Source organism: Momordica charantia (genome assembly GCF_013281855.1).
Source record: "Momordica charantia cultivar OHB3-1 chromosome 1 unlocalized genomic scaffold, Mcharantia_2.0 BLBB01000001.1, whole genome shotgun sequence".
NCBI lineage: Eukaryota > Viridiplantae > Streptophyta > Magnoliopsida > Cucurbitales > Cucurbitaceae > Momordica > Momordica charantia.
Genome location: NW_028275157.1, coordinates 8,212,839 through 8,226,320, shown reverse-complemented (window position 1 = coordinate 8,226,320; position 13,482 = coordinate 8,212,839). Strand labels below are relative to the sequence as shown.

Genomic DNA, 13,482 nt, shown 5'->3' with positions numbered 1-13,482 from the left:
CCTCCCTTCAACAGCAAAAAAGAAAATAACTGTAAAAAAGGAAGAGTAAAAAAGAAGAGAGAAAAAGGAGGGAGGAGAAGAAGGGAAGGACGACACGCGTTGGTATATGAGTTTTGATGAGGGAAAAGAGGAAACAAAATCTATTTTAATTTTTAAAAACAAATTCTTTTGTTTAAAATAAAATAAAATCATATTCTTTTAAAACAAAATCTGTTTTTTTATTTAATTAAAATTTTAACTTAAAATTAATAATAAAGCAAATTATGTTATTTTAAACCAAAATAATTTAAATAAAATTTAATAATAAAAAAATAATAATTAAAATTAAAAATAAGTCGGACCAAATACGGTTTTTACAGATCCGGTTCTAAATTGATAATGGATAAATCTTCTATCATCTTATTCACTTTAGCCATTTGAGCTATTGTCCTAATCAATTGTGCTGCCCTTTTATCATCATTGCCACATTTTCTGTAACAAATACAAGAAAAATAAATCAAAAAGTGATTTTGACAAAAAAAAATAGATTGAGACAAATTAGCAAAGAAATAAAATAGAATAAAAACAAGATCAATCTTCAAGTATTTAAAGGAGAACACAAGAATATTAATAAGAGGAAATGGAAGGGTGGTCAGGAGCTATCAGAGGGTGAGGAATCAAATGCTACAAAGAGCAAAATAAATCCCTTAAATATTGTCGATTTAAAACTTATACGTAAGTAACTATCTAAGTACCTTAACAATTATTTGGATTCTGTACAAATGAAACCTATGGTTCTATTTATAAGAGGTCAAATATCTCAATCCTTGTAGGATTTGGTAGTAGTGTTTGAAAATCCTTTTCTGAAATATCGATCTTGCCTCCCACTGCAACAACAGTCTCTGAGAAATCATCAGTCTCATCTGTCTTTGCCCTGAGGTCGGACAATCTACGTGGTCTTGTCTCCCAGACGCAAGAGACACAGCCACGTGCTCCCACTCAAACTAAGTGGCGATATTTGAAGCTTCCTTCTTCGTTCTCAAACACTGATTCTTGAAGAAAGAACTTCCCACTGATGACTTGACAAATGTATTCAAGCCTGCTGCCAGAATTGAAACTTCATTCTTTACTTCAGCACCTACTGAGTTCATCTTCTCTGATGCAACTGTTCGCTGACGCGACTTCATCAATTCTCTCATTCGTCTGACAACTGAGGATAATCCCTGATAACCTAAAGAACATGTTCTCGTTCTTTGACTTCCCAATTGTTCTTCCTGAATTGATGGCAGATCCTCCTGATCTGTTCTGGTTGTCTTTGTTGCTGGCTCAGTCCTACCTCTTTGGACACCATCTGCAACTTGCATTTATTGTTTCAATGATCCTCTGGCAACACTCAATTGCGACGTGTAAACTGTAGATCTTCTATGGCCAACTGCCACCAACTTGGATCATTTGGTGAGCTTCCACTGGTTCCCACCGAACTCACTCTGATAACCATCATCGTCCAACTTACCTGTAGAGATAAGATTCATTCTGATACTGGGTACATACCTGACATCTCGCAGTAATAACTCACTCCCACTATTGGTCTTCAATCGTATATTTCCAATCCCTTTAGTCTTGGAAAGTCTTCCATTCCCCATCTTCACGTGGCCGCGATTGCCTCTTCTGAAAGATGTGAATAATCTTCTATTTGAAGATCTGTGTATTGAAGCTGCGCTGTCCATTACCCACTCCGATGACTGGTTTCCTATTTTTGTGTTGCTTTCAACACAGACGAGGGCATCATCTACAATTGCATTTGACTCCGCCATATACCTTTTCAGATCCTCTTTTAATATTCTACAGTTTTTCTTGATGTGACCTTTTTTGTGGCAGTGAAAACATTCAACATCTCTCTTCCAATCCCTCCTACTATGCTTCTGCTGCCTGTCATCAGACACAACCTTCTCTTTACCTTTTTCGACAGCCAATGCTGAGCTTTGTACGAAAGTAGATTCTTTTCCACTCCCCTTTCTGCGAATTTCTTCAGCAAATGCCGCATCACAAATTTCTGAAAATTTCAAAGATTTGTCTCCTAACGAATTTGACACTGTTGTCTTCATCGTTTCCCAACTTTAAGGTAAACATGTTAACAACTAAATAGCATTCACTTCGTCACTAAAAGTAATCTTAACTGATGCCAATTGATTGATTAATTTTGTGACCTCATTTATGTGGGAATTGACAGAAGTATTCTATTCCATTTGAATGTTAAAGAATCTCCTTACGAGATATACCTTATTATTAGCTGAGAGTTTCTCGTACCTATTCTCCAGTGCTTTCATCAGATCTATTATTGTCATTTCGTTTGCTACGAGACTTGCCACATTCATCGACAAACACAATCTGATAGAGGCAACTGCCTGTTCATTCGTCTCCACCCAATCTTCATCTTTCATCCCTACTGGTCGTTCCTTCAAAGCTTTATTCAACTTCTTGCAGGTCAAGTAATCCTTAATCTGCATCTTCCAATATTCAAAATTGGCCCCATCGAACTTCATGATGCCTTCAAAACCTGACTTCTCAAATAAATATAAATATAAATATATATAATTAATAATTAATAATTATATTTATATGTACTTGCATGCATTGAGCATGGTAAGAGTCGTGTGACTCTGAATTAAGTCGGTGTGGCAGCCGGCAGATGTGGGACAACCAAAGTTCTTTCTCTTCCTTTTTTTTTTTTTATTTACTTATATAAACTTAAGTACCTTTGGTATTTTCAGGTTTTAACTTTTTAGTTTTCATTTTTGAAAATTTTCAAAATTCAAATTGAATGGTCAACTTTTATTTATTTATTTAAATTGATTTAAACTAAAATGGGTTTCACTTCGACTCAGTGTTTTATTTTTAGTCTTATTTCTGCATAATGTGTTAATTGCCTGAACTCTACTCCTTCTTTACTTATTTTTCTGATTTTCTTTCTCTTTCTTCTTCCTCTCCCTTTGCCCTACACACTCTGCCGGTTATCACCAACAATTCTTTTTTCGCATCTACCCTTATGGTAACCCTACCCAGATCAACCAATCTGTTTTGCCTGTTATCTCATCAAACTGTAAAATCGAATTCCACCGAATATCAATTCACTGTTTCGATTTGCTTTCATAGTGATTTGATTTAGTTTGTTATTTTTTTTACTTTTTATTATTCAATTTGGTTTCGGTTTGGCTCTAAAATCGAACCGAACCATGAACACGCCTAATTAGAGGGAATAAAGACCTTTTAGTCCCAAATAAGAAATAAGTCAAGAGCTAAGAATATTTTCATTAACACGACCCTATGAAGTTTGTCTCAAAAGGAAAAGAAAAGAAGGTGGAAAGACGACAAGATGGAAACGGTAAACGATGTTCATCTTTAAAAGAAAGACAGGAAAAAGTTTACGATTTTCTAGACTCTTACATTCCAGGTATGTTAGAGCAACTATTGGAAAACAACTCATTGAATTTCTTGAATGTAAATGACCTGAAGAAATCAGAAGAACAAATGATCCGAACTATTGCAAATATCATTGGGTGGTTAGTAACTCATTGGAGAGGTGCTTTGTCTTAAAAGAACGAATCTTGAAGCTTGTTTGAGAGAAGATTGTTTGAGAGAAGAAGATTGAACTTGATCTTGATAAAGTAGCTAAAATAAACCACATTGCAATAAGAGCTAGATTTAATGGTCTGCAATCTCATTTCACGATTAGGTAGTGTTTTTTATCCAGTTCAGGACTCTTGAGCCCAGATTCATCTGATACCAACAGGAGGCTCCAATGAAGAACTCCCAAAGAAAAGATGAGCCTATGAAGGACGATTAGGGACAATGTACTCTAGTGACTCGTCGAAAAATGTGAAAGCAAAACTTTGCTCATAAATAGTTTCGTCTATTTCGAGACCATAGAAGGAAAAATAAGCTTTAGAAGAAGAACGGAAAGAAAGTCTGAGGAGCCCTTGTCATGGAAAAGAACGAAGATATTCCTCGACCCTAACACCTAATAACTCTAAAGGAATTCTTCCCGTGAGCCTAGTTAATGGAAGTCAGAAGAAGTGTCTGGAACAGTCACTTGTCATACTGTCATTGTGACAGAAGACGATAGAGCTTTTACAAGTTTATCAGATAATAAAACTGGAAGATCTGCGATCTTTCAATGTAAACAACTTGTTATTAGTCCCTTAAGATACTGAAAATGCTCTTAACAAAATGCCTTCTCAATTACATACATATGTTGTATGTCTATAGACTTCACGAATGAAGACTTGCTGCTAGGGTCAAAACTTCATAACAGATCCTTGTTTGTCTCAAGGTATATTCGAGAATAAAAGATTCTTCGAATTCTTATTGATGATTGGTCAACTACTATCAACATAATGTCTAAATCAATCATGAATCAATTAAGAGAAGGTGATGAAGTTTTGAATAAAAATCATTTCCCAAAGTTTTGTCTTGTTTTTCAAGTAAGTTAAATTTTACGTTCTTCCTTTACAAATTATTTTAATACTAAGGAATCTTATTATTGCTTCCATGTTTCTCTGCCAATTACCACCATGCATCTTATCAAATGCCAAAGCCACCATGCATTTTCATCACAAACTTTCATGGTCTCAATCTTGCATTCTTTATTTAGTTGTTTACACTCAATATTCTAGTATTCCACCGAACGCAATAATTCTCTTCCATAACTTTATTGATTTTGTTACTTTGTAGCTTCCTTCGAATGGTGGCTTGCTCCAAATTGGCATAAGAGACTATTCAAATCAGGTAAAGAGTATTATATCAAAATTGTGAAGAATTGCCGTCCTCGTAATGACATAAATCACAACCAATAATGAATAAACTAGTAGAAGACGAAGAATCACACAAGAATTTAAGTGGTTCGGATACCAGTTTGGTATTCCTACATCCACTGTACAACAGCAACCATAAGAACTTTTAAGAACTTTTATTATCAAGAGAAGAACATACACAGATCAAATGGAAAAATACAGGACAAAAGAAAATCACCCAAGAGAGCTTCAATCTACTCCCCACTCCCCCTCTCTTATATTACAAGGAGTTCATACCTCTCTCCCACCCTATTGTAGAATCTTATTCTATTTTATAATCTCTCTCCCTTAATCGATTTGTCACGTGCTATTAGATGCGGAAAGAATATTTTTCGTCATCTTCAATTTTTTCCTATTTCCTCATATTCCAGCTTATGTGTTTATAAAAAATCCACGTATTTATGAGTTAGCTAAAGAATGGGCCACATCACAAATCTCCACCTTTGATCATTCTTGTTCAAATAGTGGTCTGTTTTTTTTTTCTCTAATTCTTGTTTCCTCATGCTGGATCAAAGTCAAGGACTTTGATGATCTGTGAGCTTTGATGAAGTTAGAGACTTGGTAAAAATGTCTGCTGGGTTGTCATCAGTATGGATCTTTTGCACTTCTACTAATCCCCATGACACTACATCTCTTATAAAATGTTGTTTAGTATCTATATGCTTTGTTCGTTCATGGTACATGGGATTCTCAGTGAGGAGTATTGCACTGTGATTATCACAGTACACTCTTATTGTTTTCTTCTCAATTCCCAACTCATTAACCATCCCTTGTATCCATATAGCTTCTCTAATAGCATCTGTGGTTGTAATATACTTAACTTCGGTTAACGAAAGAGCTACAACATGTTGAAGAGAAGACTTCTAACTTACTATATTTCCAAATATTTTGAAAATATATCCCGTCAGTGATCGTCTCTTATCCAAATCACCAGCAAAGTTGGAATCTACAAACCCAAGTATTGGGTCATCTTTTGATTTACCCTGTGTAAACAACAATACAAACTGAGTCTTATTTTTCAGATACCTCATAATCCACCTCACTACTTGCCAATGCTCTTTTCCAGGTGAAGCCATATATCTGCTGACCACACTAACGAAATGGGACAGATCTAGTCTTGTACACGTCATGCAATACATAAGACTGCCTACTGCACTCGAGTATGATCTTCTCCATCTGTTTACATTCTTCTTCACTGTTAGGTGAGTGATCCAAGGTTAGCTTGAAATGAGTTCCTAAAGGTGTAGTTATCCCTTTTGCTTCTTGAATTCCATACTTTTTCAAGACTCTCTATATATCCCTTTTGATTCAAAAAAAGTTTCCCACCTCTTCTATCTCTCAAAATTTCCATACCTAGAATTTTCTTTGCATTTCCTAGGTACTTCATCTCAAATTCCTCATTAAGACTCAGTTTTAAACTTTGAATTTCTTCTTTATTATTTAAAGCCACTAGCATATCATCAACGTATAGCAACAAATAAGTTCCTAGTTGATTTTGACTCCGTTTGTAATAGATGACACAAGAGTCGAAAGTACTTCTTTCAAAGTTTTTCTTAAGCATAAATTCATCAAATTGACAATACCATTGTCGTGGGGACTGTTTCAAGCCGTATAGGGATTTTTTTAAAAGACATACTTTCCCTTCACTTCATTTTTCTTCAAATCCTTCAGGTTGATCTATTAGGATTTTATCCTCTAAATTCCCATGCAAGAATGCTGTTGTGACATCTAACTATTCTAATTCCATGTCATAGTGAACAACTAAGGATAATAGAATTCTTATAGATTCATGTCTAACTACAGGAGAATAAAATTTCATTGAAGTCTATGGCTTCTCTTTGTGTATAACCTTTTGCACCAAGTCTTGCTTTAAACTTCCAACCTTCACAATTTTCTGGAAGTTCCTTCTTCTTAAATATCCACTTATTTCCCACTAGTTTATGACCTATTGGTTTTTCTACTAGTGTCCAAGTTTCAATTTTCCTCAGAGAATTCAACTCACTTTCTATTGCTTCTAACCATCTATCTTTATCCTTGCTTTCAAGAGCTTCAGTTAATGTTTTTGGTTTATCTAGGTTTATCTCTTCAGCTATAGATAAAGCATAGAAAGTTAAGCAGCATGGCCATACCTTATTGGAGGTCTGATATTTGTCCTTGTCCTATACCTTGCAAGTTGGTATGTATCAACAATATCAGAAGATTCTTCTATGGGTTAGATATTTACCATCTGTTCAGTTTCATCAATCTGTACAGTTTCTCTGGTTTTAGTGAGTTCTGATTGCTCCACCTCAATTTCAATGTCTCTGAGTTGTTCTTCATTGCTATTATGTTGCACTAACTTGCTATGTTTCACTCTTCTTCATATACATTTCATCCTCTCTGAACTTTACATCTCGACTTAGAACACATCTAGATGAATTCCCTTCTGTGATCATCAGCCTATACCCTTTTACACCTTGAGGATAACCCAAGAACATTCCTTTCACTGCTCTTGGTTCTAATTTTCCTTCTTTCACATGAGCATAGACTACACAGCCAAAAACTCTTAAGAATTCTAATTTTGGTGGAGTACCTGACCATAGTTCTTGTGGAGTTTTGAAGTCTATGGCTGCAGATGGAGACCTATTTATCAAATAGGCCGCTGTTGTGACAGCTTCTACCCAAAATCTTCTTTCAAGATTAGCACTGAGAAGTATACATCTCACACGTTCCAAAAGAGTTCTATTCATTCGCTCTGCTAAACCGTTTTGTTGAGGTGTTCTCACAACTGACTTGTGCCTAACAATGTCTTCATTCACACAGTAACTATTAAACTGCTCATTCAGGTATTCTAGTCCATTATCGATTCTCAACTTCTTAATTTTCTTCCCAATTTGTGTCTCCACCATTTTTTTCCATTCAACAAATTTTCGAAAGCTTTGATCCTTGTTTTTTAGTGTATAAATCCACACTTTCCTTGAATAGTAAGCAATGGAAGGTAATGAAGTATCTTGCACCTCCTTTTGATTCTATTTTTACTGGACCCCAAAGATCTGAGTGAATATAGCTTAAGCTTTCCCTTTAACTTTGAGACTGACCTCTTAAACTTGAGTACTGACCTCTTAAACTTGAGTCTTGTTGCTTTTCCAAGCACACATGTTTTGCAGAAATCTAACTCTATTAATTTTTCTTTTCCCAGCAGGCCATGTTTGTGAAAAGCTTGAATTCCTCCTTCACTCACATGAGTAAGTCTCCTATGCCATAAGTAACTATCACACATATGAGATGTTGTTATTTGAGCTGCAGACCCTACAATGGTTGCTCCGATGAGAAAATAAAGGCCTTTTCTATAATACCTTTCATAATTAACAAAGATCCTTTTGATATTTTCAAGATTCCTCCTCCTGCTTTAAAAGAATACCCCTTTTGATCAAATGTTCCCAATGAGATTAAGTTTCTCTTAAGTTCAGGGATGTATCTCACATCATGTAGAATTTTTTCAACTTCATCATGAGTTTTAATTCTTACATTACCTATCACTGATATCTTGCAACTATTGTTATTACCCAAAAGTACTTGCCCATTGTTTAAGTCCTCTAAAGTTTCGAACCAGCCTCTATTTGGAGTCATGTGAAAAGTACAACCCGAATCTAATATCCATTACTTGTCTATAAGGTGATCTGTTACCACAAGAACATCAACACTATCATATTCTTCCTCAGCTACAGCAGCTTCTGCATCAGTTTTTTCTTTCTCCTTTTTTAAATGTTTTCTTGAAAGATATTGTCTCTTGAAGTGTCCTTCTTTATGACAATGAAAGCATTTCAATACCCTTCCATTGTTTCTAGATTTGGACCTTCCTTTTCCCTTGTATTGAAATCCTTTTTCTCTGATCTTCCCCTAATATTTAGGCTTTCACCAACTCCATTTGATTTCTTCTCACTTTTAATTTCAAGATCCCGAGTTCTCAATGCATCAGTGACTTCATCCATAGTAAGAGAAGTTATACCATATTTGATTGCTGATTTAACCTCCTATATGATTCTGGCAGTGAGTTTAGCAATATAATAACTTGGGTTTCATCACTAATTTTCTCTCCACTATTTGCTAAACTCAAAGTTATTTTCATGAAGTCATCTAGATTTTCCTCAAGGTTCTTATTGCTATCCATTTTAAATCCAAACAACCGTTCTTTCAAATAGATTTTGTCAGAGAGTGATTTCGACATATAAAGTTTCTCTTACTTAGTCTGCACCTTAGATGTTGTTTCCTCTCCATCTATTTGCCTAATAACATTATCAGAGAGATGTAAAATGATTGTACTGTAAGCTGTATCTAATTTCTCTGTAAGTACCTCATCTTTCCAGCTTTTTGGATAATTTTATGGATCACCTATTGCCACTGCTACTTTCTGTTGGACAAGAAGGGGTTTGATCTTCTTCTTCCACAATGAATAATCTCCTTTGCCGTTGAACTTCTCAACTTCGAATCGAGTGGACGCCATACCTCAAATTCAGGAAGTTTCTTTCCATAACGATGAACGGAATCAAATTTCCCTGTGCAACTCTGATACCAATTTGTGAAGAATCTTAGTCCTCGTAATCACATAAATCACAACCAATAGTGAATAAGCTAGTATAAGACGAAGAATCACACAAGAATTTAAGTGGTTTGGATACCAGTTTGGTATTCTTACATCCACTGTACAATAGCCACCATAAGAACTTTTATTATCAAGAAGAAGAACATACACAGATCAAATGGAAAAATACAGGGCAAAAGAGAATCACCCAAGAGAGCTTCAATCCACTCCCCACTCACAGGTACTCTCCCTCTCTCATATTACAAGGAGTTCATACCTCTCTGTCACCCTCATTCCAGAATCTTCCTCTGTTTATAATCTCTCTTAATCGATTTGTCACGTGATACCAGCTTAGGTGTTTATAAAAAATCCATGCATTAATGAGTTAGCTAAAGAATGAGCCACGTCACAAATTTGTTAACCCTCCGTATCCCGAGTATCTCCACAATGGTATGATATTGTTCGCTTTGGGCATAACCCTCACAGCTTTGCTTTTGGTTTCACCCAAAAAGCCTCACACCAATGGAGATAATTGTCCTATCTTATATACCTATGATCAGTCCCTTCCCTAGCCAATGAGACTTTGTTTGCAATCACCTTAGAAACACAACAATCCTCCCCTCGAACAAAATACTATCGAGCCTCCCCTCAAGTAGTCACTGATCCGTGTACTCTCGGAGACCAGAAACGAGAGCTTGCTCTTATCCAAGGCTCAGGCACACCTTGATACAACACACCCACGGATTACACCATGACCACACATTTCGAGGCTCACCACTTCTTTGTTCGGCACTCGAGGATTCACCGACATAGCTAGGTTTATACCATAGCTCTGATACCACTTGTTAAGGACAACGGTACCCCTTAATTACTTTACATAGCAAGGAGTTTTAATTTTATAGCTAAACCCTTGTTATAATTCTAGCATTATTAAAATTTCTTGAAATTCAAGCATTGCTACCCTCTTCTATTGAATAGCGCACGAGTAAACCTTTTATTCCCAGCTGTAGAATCGTAAATCCATTGGTAAGCTTGGTGTTCCCATGTTGTAGAAGCCAGTAATTAGAATTACGAGCCTATTAGAATAATAGAAGAATAATAAGAATTTAGTCTATACCTCTAAAATTCCTTAATGTCTAAGCTACTTGTTAAATTACTTTCTAAGTCTCATAATAAAAAAAAGTTGTAGTAGTAAGAAAATAATTCAAGAAAATTATGTAGATAATTCCTAATGTTATGGATTAAAAAATCTCAATTCCCCTTATTCAAGGGATTCAAAACAAAAGATATTTTGATGGCCTTCAGATTTAGGAGAAGATATCCTATATTCAAATGGAGAAGATCTCCTAGATTCAGATAACCAGATTTCCTAGATGTATAATTCCACAATTCCTAGAGGGATCAGGATTCAACTTCTATAAATAGGGAAGTAAGTCAAACCCTAAAGGTATGTTACAAATCCCTACTATTTGAGATGCTCACAACACTCTACATTTTATACTCAACTACTCCGATTCTGACTTAAGCATCGGAGCCTGTGTGGCAAGAATCACACCGGTCTTTAATTTTCTACTACTAACATTTATAGACAAACATCAATAGCATATATGCACAGTTCTTATGACCAAGGTAGGTGATGCTTATCCCTAAGTCACCACACGCTAAACTCAAGTAGACTCTAGCTCAAGATGAAGGGTTTCGCTTCTTAATACATTTTCCCAAACGTTATCAAAGAGGTATTTCAAAATGGTGATCAAGCATGTTGAAAATATATTGATAAAGCAACTTCAACTCAAAGCAAACTTTCATTAACGCAAACAGCAAGGTTACAGCCCAGAAAATTAGTCTAGAACATCTCCCCCTAACACAAGTTCGTTAGCTATGCAAAGCCATAAGGAGAGTCAAACAAAATGTAGGAATGAAAATAATACAAAGATGAGAAAATGAAGAAAATGAGCTGAAGATCAGCTCCCGAATGCCACTAAAGAGTCTTCTTTTTCTCTTAACTTTCTCCAATGGTTTTTTTAGAGAGGGTTTCTTGGAGTGAGGGTGGATTCCTTCAAGAATGAACAAGGGGAATGTTTCTTGATGTGTGTGTCCTTGGAGACTTCTCCTCTTGTTTGTATTTATACCCCCTTCAGATATTAGGGCAACAACACGGACCTTGAGGGACACAGCTCTCACTTTTGGGTAAAACCTCCAATTACTGTGGTAAATCCCGTTGGGCAGTCATTTCACTGTCAGCTTGTCGTTTTCTGCTGTTTTCTGAATATGGATCTGATGCTGTAGCATCGTCAAAGCTGTAGCAAAATGCACTAAAATTAGTTCAATTGCAATTAACAATACTACAATGTAGAAAGCTAGTGTTTATGATCTTTTTAGCACAAAATCAGTGAATAAGAGTGCAATTGATGCTATCTTTAGCTAATTTATACCAACATTATACCCAAATAACTCTCTATTTGGAGAGTTATCACACAATGATAAACCAACCTAGCTGACTGGAGATCCCAAGATCTAGGTTCAAAAGGGAAAACAAATTTATGTATACAACTCAAAGGAGCACTAAGAAGGAATTATCAATTCCTAACCATTCCTATTATAAAAATTAGTGCTTACCTGGAAACAGATGAGGTTAAGGTATGCTTTTAATGACTCTTTAGCTCTTTTATAAGAGCAGGGTATTGTCAGGATACTCTTTAGCCACCTATGTAGGTGTAGAGGGGTCGCTTTTATGAGAATTTTCAAGGCTGAATTCTCTAAAAAAACTCATGAAACCAGGTGGTATTTAGGGCCAAAATGAATACAAACATAAGAACCTTTAGTATTTCGAAGAATGTCTATGTAAATACTATGGATTTGATTTACTCATAAAAAGTTGACAGTTCAAAGTTTTTAACTACTAATCGGTTATGTAAACTCCATAGCTTTACTAAGGAAAGTTCAAAGTCTTAGACTACTTATCCTGATGATGTTATTCTTCATGAGTAATCGTACACGTTTTTCAAAATAAATTTTATTCATGTGGAGGATTGTTGGAATTTTTGAATAAAATAATTTTTTATTAAAAATGAAGAATCACAACTTTTCATGAAATGGTGTGTAAGTTATGTCTTTTTTACATGGAAAAATATGATTATTTGAATGACCACAAATAGTCTATAAATATGTGGCTCTGTTTAGTTTTGTAACAAAAAAAATCATACCTCAAAATTCTCTCTTTTTCCCTCTATACGAGTAGTTAAATACTAAGGGTTCGTTGAGTGAAGTACTGCATTCACAGGTTGGTAAATTCGTTCTATCTTAAGAGACAATTGTTCGTGAGACCTTGAGTGCCGTAGAGAGAACAAAATCGTCTTAAGGAAACAACGCTACGTTGGATTCGGATTGTTTATTTTGTGTTTCCTTATGACTCTACATAATATCTCCAACAATATCCCATTTGAAACCTTCACATATGGCAAATTAATTAATTTCATTAATAATGAAGGACTTGTTATATGCACAAACCTTAAACTTAAAGTCACAAAGGCAAGCATTAGGAATGTGGTTATGAGAAAGTTCAAGTTCCTTCTAGACAAAAGAAATATAAAAACTATAAAAATTATAGGCAAACCTCTTAAAAAAATCTTAAACAAAATGCAGATATTTACCAATATAATCAAAACAAACAAAACTATAAATCCCCCGAAAAAAAAAATGGAAATATAAATCTTAAAAAAAACCAAAGAGAAACCATTTGTTATAAATGCAAACAAAATGGACATATTGCCCTAATTATCCCATGAAAGGAAAAATTAACAACTTAAAAATTAACGATAAATTAAAAAAATCAATTATTAAATATGCTAATATCATCATATTCTTGTTCATAATATGTTTCATATAACCGAAATTTTTAAATCCAAAAAAACAGTGATGAAACTTCCTCTGAAGAATCGTTATCTTGCTCAAATGATAAAATCAATCCCTGTAGCCATAAGCAAACAATTAATGTTATAACAAATGACAAAAAATCCCTTCTAAACATTGTTGAACAATTTGATGATCTAGAGATCAAAACAGAGTATCTCCTACAACTAAAAGATTTAA

The 13,482-nt window shown here is 35.0% G+C and overlaps 1 long non-coding RNA gene across 2 annotated transcripts; it reads right to left on the bottom strand.

Moving 5' to 3' along the window:
- Positions 1-296: 296 nt before the first annotated feature.
- Positions 297-9,753, bottom strand: LOC148213216 (uncharacterized). 2 transcript variants are annotated; one of them, XR_015790330.1, is made up of 2 exons: positions 6,959-9,753; positions 297-471 (listed from the first exon to the last, which is right to left on the bottom strand). It is a non-coding gene; the product is annotated as an uncharacterized LOC148213216 (long non-coding RNA). The 2 variants fall into 2 exon arrangements; XR_015790331.1 differs by having other exon boundaries at positions 9,163-9,753.
- Between the last annotated feature and the right edge of the window lie 3,729 nt (positions 9,754-13,482).